At 35.9% G+C, this 12129-nt stretch overlaps 1 long non-coding RNA gene across 1 annotated transcript in view; it reads right to left on the bottom strand.

The window, feature by feature from the left end:
* LOC134758929 (uncharacterized) overlaps positions 1–12129 on the bottom strand; it is a 173331-nt gene that overhangs the window by 89956 nt on the left and 71246 nt on the right. The window contains exon 2 of the long non-coding RNA XR_010134702.1: positions 4672–4761. This is a non-coding gene — a long non-coding RNA (uncharacterized lncRNA). The remainder of the gene's footprint in view (positions 1–4671; positions 4762–12129) is intronic.

The following is a 12129-nucleotide window of genomic DNA, read 5'->3' as shown; positions in this document are numbered from 1 at the left end:
ATCATTTTGAAGTTGAACTTTAGGTCATTAATTTGAGAACTTTTTAAAAATAATATAAGCATTAACACTATAAATTTCCTAAATTCATTGCATTCACTGATTCTATAAATTTTATTATACTGTACTTTTATCATTCTGTTTGTAATACTTTCTCACTTAATTTATAATTTCTTTATTAAATCATTTATTGCTTAGAAGGGTGATGATTTCAATTTTTAAACACTTGGTGATACATATATATATATTATATATTGAGAGAGAAAGAGAGAGATTTCTACTTCAATTCTGCTCCTTTAGATAGACAATTTATCTTATTTGATTTTGATTGCAGCCTGTGGTCTATCTTAATAAATGTACCACATGTACTTGAAAAAAAATGTGTGCCTGTAATTACAGAGTATAGTGCTCTATAAATATCAACTAAGTCAAGGTGGTTGTACTTAAAAAAATGTGTGTCTGTAATTACAGAGTATAGTGCTCTATAAATATCGACTAGGTCAAGGTGGTTGAAAATATTGTTAAAATCATTTGTCTTTACTAACTTTTTGCCTGGTTTTATCCACTGAATGTCAATATTAAATTCCCTGATTATGATCATAGAACAGTTGGCTTCATTTAGTTTTGCCAATTTTTGCTTTATGTATTTTGAAACTCTTATTTTGTACATGTATGTTCATAATTGTTATGTCTTCCTAATGAACTGACATCTTTATCATTATGTAATGTCCCTATTTATCTCTGATAATACCCCTTGCCTTAAGCTTTTTTTTTTTCTGCTATTAACAGAGCCATTTTAACCTTCCTATGCTTGATTTTTGTATGGCATATTGTTTTTCTAACCATTTACTCTCACTCTGTGTGTCTTTATGTTTAAAGCACATCTCTTCACTTGAGCCCAGGAGTTCAAGATCAGCCTGTGCAACATAGGGAGATCCTGTCCCTACAAAAAAAAAAGTATAAAAATTAGCTGGGTATAGTGGCTGGTTCCTGTGGTCCTAGCTAATTGGTAGGCTGAAGCAGGAAAATCACCTGAGCCCTGGTGGTTGAGGCTGCAGTGAGCTGTTATCATACCATTACACTCCAGCCTGAGCAACAGAGTGAGACCTTGTCTCAAATAATAAAAAATACATAAATGCATAAATAAACGGCATCTCCTGTAGATAGCATAATGGAGTTTTTCAATTTTAACTAATCTGACCATCTCTGCCTTTTGAATGTTTAATCCATTAATATTTAATATAATATTGATATGCTTGGAATTAGGTCTAAAATTTTATTATTTGCTTCATGCTTATCTCTCTGTTTTTTTTTCTCTGTTTACCACTTCCTGCCTTTTTGGGAATATTTGAATATGTATATTTTTCTATTCTTAATTTATCATTGGCTTTTTAGTAGTACTTTTAAAATAATGAGTGGAGGTGGATTTTATTTTTTTATTTCCAATTTTTGTTTTAGGTTCAGGAAGTACACATGCAGGTCTGCTACATGAATAAATTGCATGTCCTGGGAGTTTGTTGTACAGATTATTTTGACACAGGTAATGAGCATAGTAACTGATAGGTAGTTTTTTGATCCTATGAAACAAAACTAAATTTTTACATCTTACTTATGCTCTACAATATGGAACATATTTGAAGTACAGCAACTTTGGTTTCTAAGCTTAAAGAATGGAAATTAAAAGGAACTAAAAACTTGAAGCTTGTCTATATTTTTTTCCTCATTGTAAGAACTTTTTATTTCATATTTTTGTTCTAATGATGTTTGTGCTGCTTGACTAACAATTTCATTCTCCATGAAGTCCAGGCATATACCTTCACTGCAGTTTAAGCCATTAGCAGCAAAAAGGTTATACTATAAAGAAAAATTCAGTTACAAGCACAGATGTCTATGCTAATTAACACAAACAGCAGAATAAACAATCAAAAAGGTAAATGAGTTTATGTTATTATTCGCAGGAAGAGTATTTTCATTCAGTTCAAGGAAAAATTTTTTATAAGCTGTTTAACTACTTTAGAAGTAAAACATAAACATACTTGAAGCTCTAGAGACTTTTTCTAATTAATTCAGTGCCCAAAACAGACATGTCTATGTTGGAGTAGTAATAGAAGTTAAAATGAATTTGTTTAGGCCCAATTAATCTTCTGGTTATTTCCTTGTCATAACAATGAGCTCATCTCTCTGTTGATGATTTAGTTGCAAGCAGGACTACAAAGTAATTCTTTAAGAATCTTTAGGGTAGTTACTCCAAAATGCTTACTATCATCAGAAAACATTTTTTTATATATATTTTAGTCTTATTTTTTAATATTTGTATACTACCCAGCAACAAAAAGGAATAAACTATTGATATATGCAACAGGAATGAACATCTAATGCATGATGCTCAGTGAAAGAATCCAATCACAAAAGACCCCATACCATATGATTTCATTTATGTAAAATTCTAGAAAAGGCAGAACTTACATACACCAGTGGCTACCCAGGGGTTGGAAGGTGTAGAGAAGGTATGCAGAAAAGGGCAGTGAAGAAACCTTTTTCAGGATTGATGTGTTTTATATTCATGATTGTGGTGGTGGTTATACAACCACATATGTTTGTCAGAAATAATGAAATTATATGCTTGTAATTGGTAAATTTTATTATATGTAAATTAATCTCCCAAGAAACAGACAAAATATGTTGAAACTGACAAATTATGTTTAAAATGAACCAAAAAAATTCCATCTTAAATTCTTCCTAAAACAAATATCTTTTTAAAACTGGTAATAAACTTCTCATTAAAATAATGGAAAGCATTTTGAAGATCTGAATTGTCAAAGGCCCAGTCGAAAGTCCTATATACACTCTGTACTCTGTAGTATTTCTATATTATTTTACTGATAGAAGCCCAAATATATTCTAGGCATCTTACTAATCATACCAAGAAAAAAAAAAAAAGAGAACTGTGACCTTTAAAAATTTGAGATTATGTGTAGCCATTAAATTGTTCTCCTCCAACATTTTGACTAAATTGTTTATTACATTTTGCATACATATACTATATATATCATCTAACTGTACCATCTGATTTTTCATGCAAATATAGGCAGAAGGCTCAAGTTGCTAAATTTGCAGAGCTCCTGTATTATCCTCTATCAGTAAGGTTCACCCTTATTATTTTTAATAGGTTAATTGTTCTTAAGAGTTATCTTTGTGTCAGACTCTAATCTAGACAGACAGATGCTTTTATTTCGGCTTTTCAAGATGATTTCAACTTCCACTGATTTTTTATTTTTGGAATATCTACAGTAAATGTGATATTTCACTAAATGTGGTAGAGCCTGATTACATCATGTCTTCACATTGGTAATTTTAAAAACAGGTAAATGAAGGTTGGGAAGAGAGAAAGGAGGCAACATTTACAGAAGAGTACTGTTAAATGTTTTTGCAGTAAAGGCTTGGAACTAGGACAAAAAGTGGAGGCTAGCTATTCTAGCTCAGGGTTTTGGAATTGCATTCCTTTATATTAGAGAGACTCCAGAGGAGAAGTGAGGCAGAGCTCATCATCAATCCAGACCAGAGTACTCTGCTCTGCACTAGTACAGAGGCAGGATTGATGACTCCACCTGAGATTTCCCACATAGCTATGCTCTATTTTGTAGTTTAACAACAATAATTAAAAAGCTCACCCCAGCACTTTGGGAGGCCAAGGTCGGTGGATCACCTGAAGTCAGGAGTTCGAAGACAACCTGGCCAACAGATTTAGTAGCGATGAAATCCCTGTTTCTACTAAAAATACAAAAATTAGCTGGGTGTGGTGGTGCGCACCTGTCGTCCCAGCTACTTGGGAGGCTGAGGTACAGAATTGCTTGAACCCACAAGGGAGAGGTTGTAGTGAGAGGAAATCACACCACTGCACTCCAGCCAAGGTGGCAAAGCGAGACTCTGTCTCAAAAAATAAATAAATAAATAAATAAACTAACCAGAACTTTTTCTACATCCAACAGACAAAGCATCCCTGTATCTTCATAGTTGTAACACTGAGAGGTGAGGGTCAATATTGCACCTTCACTTCTTAAAAATGTATTATTCTTATATCTTGATTGAAAACTTGGAATCAAAAATCTTCCTGGACTATTTATATTGCCACAATGCCCTGTTTTTGACACAAAATAATTATCTGTAACTGCTTTTTTATTAATGTAGACTTCATAGAGCAAGGATTCCTGACTCCTGTGTATGGGTTCCATTAATGGTAAGCCACAGATGCTGCCAACCAAGCTAGTAAAATCAATTGCTAGAAAAATTTAAAAGTTGATATTTTCTCTTTGGCCCAGTAATTTTACTTCTAGAAATATATCCTAAGTAATAATAAAGAGTAGGCAAAAATATTAATCTAAACAGAACAAGAAGGAGGAATAGGGGAAGAAGGGAAGTGGGCAGAAGAAAAAAAGAGAAAAGGAAGGTGAAGGGTTCTGGTGCAGATAGATATATAGTTTTACAATACAGATGCTATAATTTTTGCTTCCACTTCCATGCTACCATGCTTTCTTTTAACAATCTCATTCAATATGTGGAGTTGGATGTTCCTCCTCCCTCACAACTCTCATTCCATGAAGAATACCTTTCATCATTAAACCAATGACACAGAGAATAAATGTTTCTTTCAGAATAAATAACTTTAAGACTCACCATGCCAGCACTTTGGGAGGCCGAGGTGGGCGGATCACGAGGTCAGGAGATCGAGACCATCCTGGCTAACACGGTGAAACCCCGTCTCTACTAAAAATACAAAAAAAAAAAAATTAGCCGGGCGTGGTAGTGGGCGCCTGTAGTCCCAGCTACTCGGGAGGCTGAGGCAGGAGAATGGCGTGAACCCGGGAGGTGGAGCTTGCAGTGAGCCGAGATCGCGCCACTGCACTCCAGCCTGGGCGACAGAGCAAGACTCCGTCTCAAAAAAAAAAAAAAAAAAAGACTCACCATGTTACTGCTACAGAGTATGACAGTTGGAACCACTATACAACTGTCATTCATTTCTAAATTATTATATTAAAAGGGTATATAGAGCTATTTGGTTACTGAGAGCAACTGAAAATATCATGTCTGAGTCAACTCATAGAGAAAGACGCTTGGTTGCGTGATCACAAACCACCCCTGCATGTTGGTTAATGTCCAGCGGACCACCATGTGTCAAATGAGGACTGGATGAAGGACTGTGAAGAGCCTGGGGCAATTCACATTATTTTTACATAATTTTAATAGTTGCATGCTTTCCTAGCAGTGAGCTGAAGCATGGCATGTATAAATTTTTATTATAGAGAAGAAAATTTCAATATGTTATATAAAGAAATAGATTTTCCAAGTTCATACATCTCAGAGATCGCCAAGAGGGTAGGCAGCTGCTCTGGATATAAAACACTTTTGGATTTAGGATCAGCTATTATGTGTTCAGGGGCCTACATTATCTTCTCTCAAAGGCTGCAACAAAATTAGTTTTGTTAGTCAGATAATGAGCACGGTGGCTGACACTGAAATAGTCATTGAAAGCTGACGTTCCCTGCCTTTGGAGTAGTATTGTTACTGATATTTTGTTCCAAGAGGAGGTCAACTAAGAGCAGAAAATATCTGCTATTCTCTGGAAAGTGTATTCGGAATCTGTACACAGGCAGGCTGCATTGCATAGAGTTCTCAAGAAAAAACAATGTCTGAGGGGTATGCATAGAGAAGATTTTTTTTTCTTTTTTTTATTACACTTTAAGTTCATAGGGTACATGTGCAGGTTTGTTATAAATGTATACATGTGCCATGTTGGTGTGATGCACCCATTAACTCGTCATTTACATTAGGTATATCTCCTAATGCTATCCCTCCCCTCTCTCCCCACTCCACTACAGGCCCCAGAGTGTGATGTTCCCCTTTCTGTGTCCAAGTGTTCTCATTGTTCAATTCCCACCTGTGAGTGAGAACATGCGGTGTTTAGTTTTTTGTCCTTGAGATAGTTTGCTGAGAATGATGGTTTCTAGCTTCATCCATGTCCCTACAAAGGACATTAACTCATCCTTTTTTATGGCAGCACAGTATTCCATGGTGTATATGTGCCACATTTTAACCTGAATTTCTGTTAAGTTATGGAAGTTAGAAGAATGATTCAAATTTTACCTTCTTTTTAAAATCAATGGGAGTTTCAGTAGTTATCACTCCCATCAGAAATTTTCTCTGTAGCATAATGTGGTTGGGTAAATCAACACCCTACTTTCAGCCCAGTGGAGTTTCTGACCCACAATATTAATAGGATCAAAACTATCCGAAATATGCTCAGGAACCAGTTGACAAAATAGCAAATATAATTGATGACCTCCCTCATAAAAAACCAACTTATAAAGAAAAACAAATTGTTTTCCTAATTGTATTGAAACTTAGAACTCTCCAATTAATTTATGAATTGAGCCACAGTATGAGGTTTATTCACAATTATAATAGTTGTTCTTACTTGAAAATTTTGTCTCTGATAAAAATGTAGTCAAAGACTTATTGAAATCTGTAGTAATAGAATCATATAATTACAAAGTTACTCAGCAATCAACCTCCTCACTTACTAAATGGAGAAACTGATAACCAGTAAGGTGGCATGTAGTACTCCAGGTCACATAGCTGGGTAGTGGCAAAGTTAGGACTAGGGTCAGGTCAGTTGCTTCCCAATTCATATTCTTTGTTTTTATTGACCATTCATTCTTTCAACATATACTTGTTGAGTGCCACTATGTTCTTATTACTAAGATAAGCACAGAAGATGTAATGATAAAACATGTAACCATGTTTATGTTGTCATATACTTTATATTCTCTTGGAATAGAATAGTGTAATATTTCAAAAAAGCAAGTGTATTAGTCAAGGTTCTCTAGAGGGACAGGACTGATAGGATAGATGTATATACGAAAGAGAGTTTATTAAGGAGTATCAACTCACATAATCACAAGGTGAAGCCTCACAATAGGCTGCCTGCAAGCTGAGGAGCAAGGAAGTCATTCTGAGACCCAAAACCTCAGAAGTAGGGCAGCCAAGAGTGCAGCCTTCAGTCCATGGCTGAAGGCTCAAGAGTCCCTGGCAAACCACTGGAGTAAGTCCAAGAGTCCAAAAGCTAAAGAACATGGAGTTCGATGTTTGAGGGCAGGAAGCATCCAGTACAAGAGAAAGATGGAGGCCAGAAGACTCAGGCCAATCCAGTCCTTCCAGGTTCCTCTGCCTGTTTTTATCCCAGAATGCTAGTAGCTGATTGGATGGTGCCCACTCAGATAAAGGGTGGGTCTGCCTCTCTCTGCTACCTGACTCAAATGTTAATCTCCTTTGGCAGCACCCTCACAGACATACCTAGAAACAATACTTTGCATCCTTCAATCCAATCAAGTTGACACTCAATATTAGCCATCACAGCAAGTAAAACAAATTAATAAAAACATATAATTCTAGAAAGTCATAATTACAGCAAAGATAATAAAACAAGGTAATGAAACAGCAAGTGACTTGTAAGAAGTTATTTAGTGGCTTGTGGGTGTTATTTAAATACTTAAAGTCAAGGATGGTCTTTTTGAAGAAGCTGGATTTTAAGGAGCATGAAGAACTAATTCTTCATGCAAAATTTAGGTAGAAACATGCTCTGTGAGGAGGAAAGGGGAAATAGAAAGCCTTGAAGAAGTGACTGAGATAGATATGTTTGAAAGGTCAAGGAAGCTAGAAGGCAATAAATGAATGAGAGCATCCTATAAGATGATAATGGATGGAATAGTGCCCCAAAACTCATGTCTACCCAGAACTTCATTTACTTGGATATAGGGTGTTTGAAGATATAATTAAGGTAAGAATCAATATGAGATCATACTGAATTAGAATGGTCCCTAAGTCCAGTGACAGTGAACTTATATGAGACACACAGAAACACAGAGCAAAGCTGTATGACAATCACATTTTGCAATTTTAAACACAGCAAGTGCTGCATTTATGCCCCTTCTATAGTTATTGTTTCTTTTCCATTCACGAGCTCATTACTTCATTATTACAAAGAAATATTCATTATGAAGATATCATTGATGAAAGAAAGTGGTAAATAAACTAAGTTGGAGTGCTGTTTATATGCCAAGGACATTATATATCAGTAACTCAACTGATTCTTACAGAAGCCTTCAACAGGTATTCCTATTTCTAGATGAATAAATTGTAATTCAAATAGAATGGATATAACATGACCAAAGACATACAGCCAATAGTTAGAAACCTGATTTGGAAATCAAGTGTATCTGACTCCAAAAAATCATGTGCTTGCCAGTAAATCTCACTAACTCTAAACAGGTTGACCCTCAAAACACATAATTTGATCTGCTTAGCTAGTCACTCAAATGACAGAGAACTTAATAATGTACAAGCTGAAGGATAGGCTTTAAGACTGAAACACCTGATCTGTGTTAGAAATCAGCAGACCTGGGGTATAACGTTGACTTTTTTTTTTTAAATTCAGGAGGTGCATGTAAGGTTTTTTCACGGATATATTGTTTGTGTAATTCTGAGATTTGGGCTTCTATTGGACCCATCATACAGATAGTGAGCCCAATAAGGTGGTTTTTCTACCCTTGCCTCTCTTCCTGTTTCTCTCCTTTTGGAGTACCTGATGTTGACCATTTTTTAATACTGTCATCTTTGGTAAACTGGACTATTTGGGCATTTGCATGTGCTCAGCCAAAGCTTTTATTTTTTGGCAAGAATTGGTGGTTCCTTTCTGCACCTTTATCTCCCAGTTTTTTTCTCTGAGTAAATATGAAATCACTTTAGAAAAGTTTGAAGACTGGTCCAAATATTAAATGGTTCATCTGACATGGAAGTGGACAATTCTTCAGAATTGTAGGAGAAAATACTAGACTGAAGATGTGTTATTAAAGTTGTTATGAAACAACAAAAACTTCAAAAGCATTGGATACCTGTCTAATTATCTGACCACAACTCATGCATTTTTCAACCATATTGATTGAGCACTTATTCTAAGCCATGCACTGTTGTAGTTATGAAGAAAAATTGGTTTTTTAAATCTCATTAACTCCGATCTGATGATTACATGCTTAAGCCATGAAGATTGGGGTCTCATTGCCCAGTTTCGTTTACATGTATTGAATTCATTGGGCAGTGTTTGATTCTTTGCTTTGCTTTTGTAGAAAAGACAGGCAGACAGAGTAGAAAAGAACTGGGGAAAAACCTTTGGTATTACTCTTGGAAATGTCCTATCTTCTATGGTCTTTGAGAGCCTGCATCTTTGGATCTAAAATAGGCCTGCTTAGAGAAAAAATTATAGCCCAAAACCAAAAACCAAAAACAAAACAGATTCAATTGCTCCCACATCCAGGTGGAGGGTTATTCTTTAAACACTTGGATGATTCCTTCATTTCAGGAACTCCACTGACATGACTGGAGTATTCTGCCCCAATTACCAAAATTATTATAATGTTTCCAAGTGATTGTTAATGATTCAGAAAATAAAATTAACAGCTCACTAATATAGGATTAGGAAACCATCATTTTCAAAAAAAAAGGTCTAATTTTTTTTTTCATTTAGCTTAGTTCTAAAAGAAATTTTGGAAAGAAATTAGATTCGTAATTAGCCTTTTTAACTAGCACTATTATTTCTTCAAGTCAGCTCCAGTGCTACCTTTGATAAAAATAAACTAAAATAAAAATTATAGTTAAAAATTCAAAAGAATTTCTAAATGGACCTATACTTACACCATAATAAGATAAACAAAGGCATCTGACATTTCACATTTCAAAAACCATAATATTTTACAAACACTTTTGTTGGCGTAATTTGGGTTAGTGTTCCTCAAACTAGTCATCAAATATAGACATTAGTTATTTTTCAAATTAGTGGTTTCCTGACTTCCAAATTTTAAAGATTACTAAAAGTATTTTTTTAATTTTAAGCACTAATAAATGACTTTCTGATTTTGATATTGCTGACAAAGGGCATTAGAAATAAAACTTACCACTTTCTAGCATTGCTTTTTAGTAAACAAAATTATATGTAAGCCCTTCAAATGTAGGAAGGACATAATCACAAAAAGATGAAATAGACTTTATGGCCAAATAGGCATAAGTTAAGAACTTTGCCTTGGGCTAGTGGAAGAATCCAATGTTTAGATATCACAAATAACTTATCTAAGATCACATGGCTAGTTAGCATAGGATAGAGCCCAGCACAATTAGGCACTTCAGTGTTAGTTGCTGAATAGAATCCAAGAATCTTGCCTTCTCACCCCGTGACTAATGACCCTACATATTATGCAGAGATACTCAGAGCCTGGTTTTGTTTCTAGTTCTGCCTGCAAACTTGTAGTTTCTCTGACCATTTCCTTCAAGGTACCAGTTCTTCCACATATTCCAAGTGTTTTCAAGGGCAGATCTTCCAGTGCTGAGGTTTCTCACGTATTTTTTGTGAGGACACATGGCATGGCACTGTGCTTCAATACATGCTTTATGCTAGTGGTTTTCATTCCTGACTGCCTTTTAAAAATCGCTTGGGAAGCTTTCAACAAATGCAAAAGCCTGGTTCCTTTTCCCAGAGATTGTGATATTATTGCTCTGGAGAGGAGACTAGGCATGGATATTTTTTAAGCTCTTCAGGATATTCTAAGGCATATCCATGGTTGAGACGCACTGCTTTAAGTAGTTGTTGCACCTTTATTGTTTGCTCTCTTAATTTCTTCCTTTTCTGTCTAAAAGATGCTGAAGTTACAAATGCAAAATGTGCATGCCCATGGTCTATCTCATTCTTCTCGGTTTGAAAAAAAATTTAAATTGTTACCTAGAGCAGCCTCTTTACAAAATCATTTTTTTTAATATGGAGAGATTATTTGAAAGTGGTTTTCAGCAAGTGATTTAGTGCTAAATCTGAGATAAGACCTCTATATTATGGAATCAGAGTTCTGTGTGGTAAAGTGATAGAAACAGAGGCTCTGCATGATGCTCCCACCAGTGGGACAAGCATAGTCTCAGCAAAAAGAAAATAAAAGCCAGTAGTCCTTACACACTAAGAGGTGTTAGAAAAATAATTAACACCTTCCATCTGCATAACATTAGGGCAAACATCAGCTAAAAATCTACAGATTTCCAGATAACACCAGATTGAAGGAAAAGTCATTAATTTTTTCTTTACTTATGAAAAATAATAATGCTTAAATTTAGTAGTTCACAATTAGGAAACCATACTCTATTAGTCTGTTCTCATGCTGCTAATAAAGACATATCCAAGACTGGGTAGTTTATAAAGAAAAAGAGGTTTAATGGACTCAGAATTCCATGTGGCTGGGGAGGCTTCACAATCATGACAGAAGGAGAAGGAGGAGCAAAGTCACATCTTACATAGCAGCAGGCAAGAAAGCCTGTGCAGGGGAGCTGCCCATTATAAAACCATCAGATATCCTGAAACTTATTCCCTATCATGAGAACAGCACAGGAAAAACCCACCCCCATGATTCATTTACCTCCCACCGGGTCCCTCCCACAACATGTGGTGGATTATGGGAGCTACAGTTTAAGAAAAGATTTGGGTAGGGACAGAGCCAAACCATATAATTCCACCCCTGGCCCCTCCCAAATCTCATGTCCTTACATTTCAAAACCAGTTATGCCTTTCCAGGAGCCCCGCAAAAGCTTAACTTGTTTCAGCATTAACTCAAAAGTCCACAGTCCAAAGTCTCATCTGAGACAAAGCAAGTCTCTTCCGCCTATGAGCCTGTAAAATCAAAAGCAAGTTAGTTACTTCCTAGATATTAATACAAAGGGGTACAGGCATTGGGTAAATATCCCCTTTCCAAATGGAAATTGGCCAAAACAAAGGGGCCACAGGTCCCATGCAAATCCAAAATTTAATAGGGCACTCATTAAACCTTAAAGTTCCAAAATGACCTCTTTTGACTCCATGTGTCACATGCAGGTCATGCTGATGTGAGAGGTAGGCTCCCACAGCTCTGCCTCTGTGGCTTTGCAGGGTACAGCCCCCCTCCCAGCTTCTTTCATGGGTTGGCATTGAGTGTCTGCAGCTTTCCAAGTGCACAGTGCAAGCTGTCAACGGAGCTACCATTCTGAGGTCTGGAGGATGGTGGTCCTCTTTTC

Source organism: Gorilla gorilla, chromosome 1 (assembly GCF_029281585.2).
Source record: "Gorilla gorilla gorilla isolate KB3781 chromosome 1, NHGRI_mGorGor1-v2.1_pri, whole genome shotgun sequence".
NCBI lineage: Eukaryota > Metazoa > Chordata > Mammalia > Primates > Hominidae > Gorilla > Gorilla gorilla.
The sequence above is the reverse complement of the archived record's forward strand: the minus strand, read 5'-3'. Positions and strand labels throughout refer to the sequence as shown.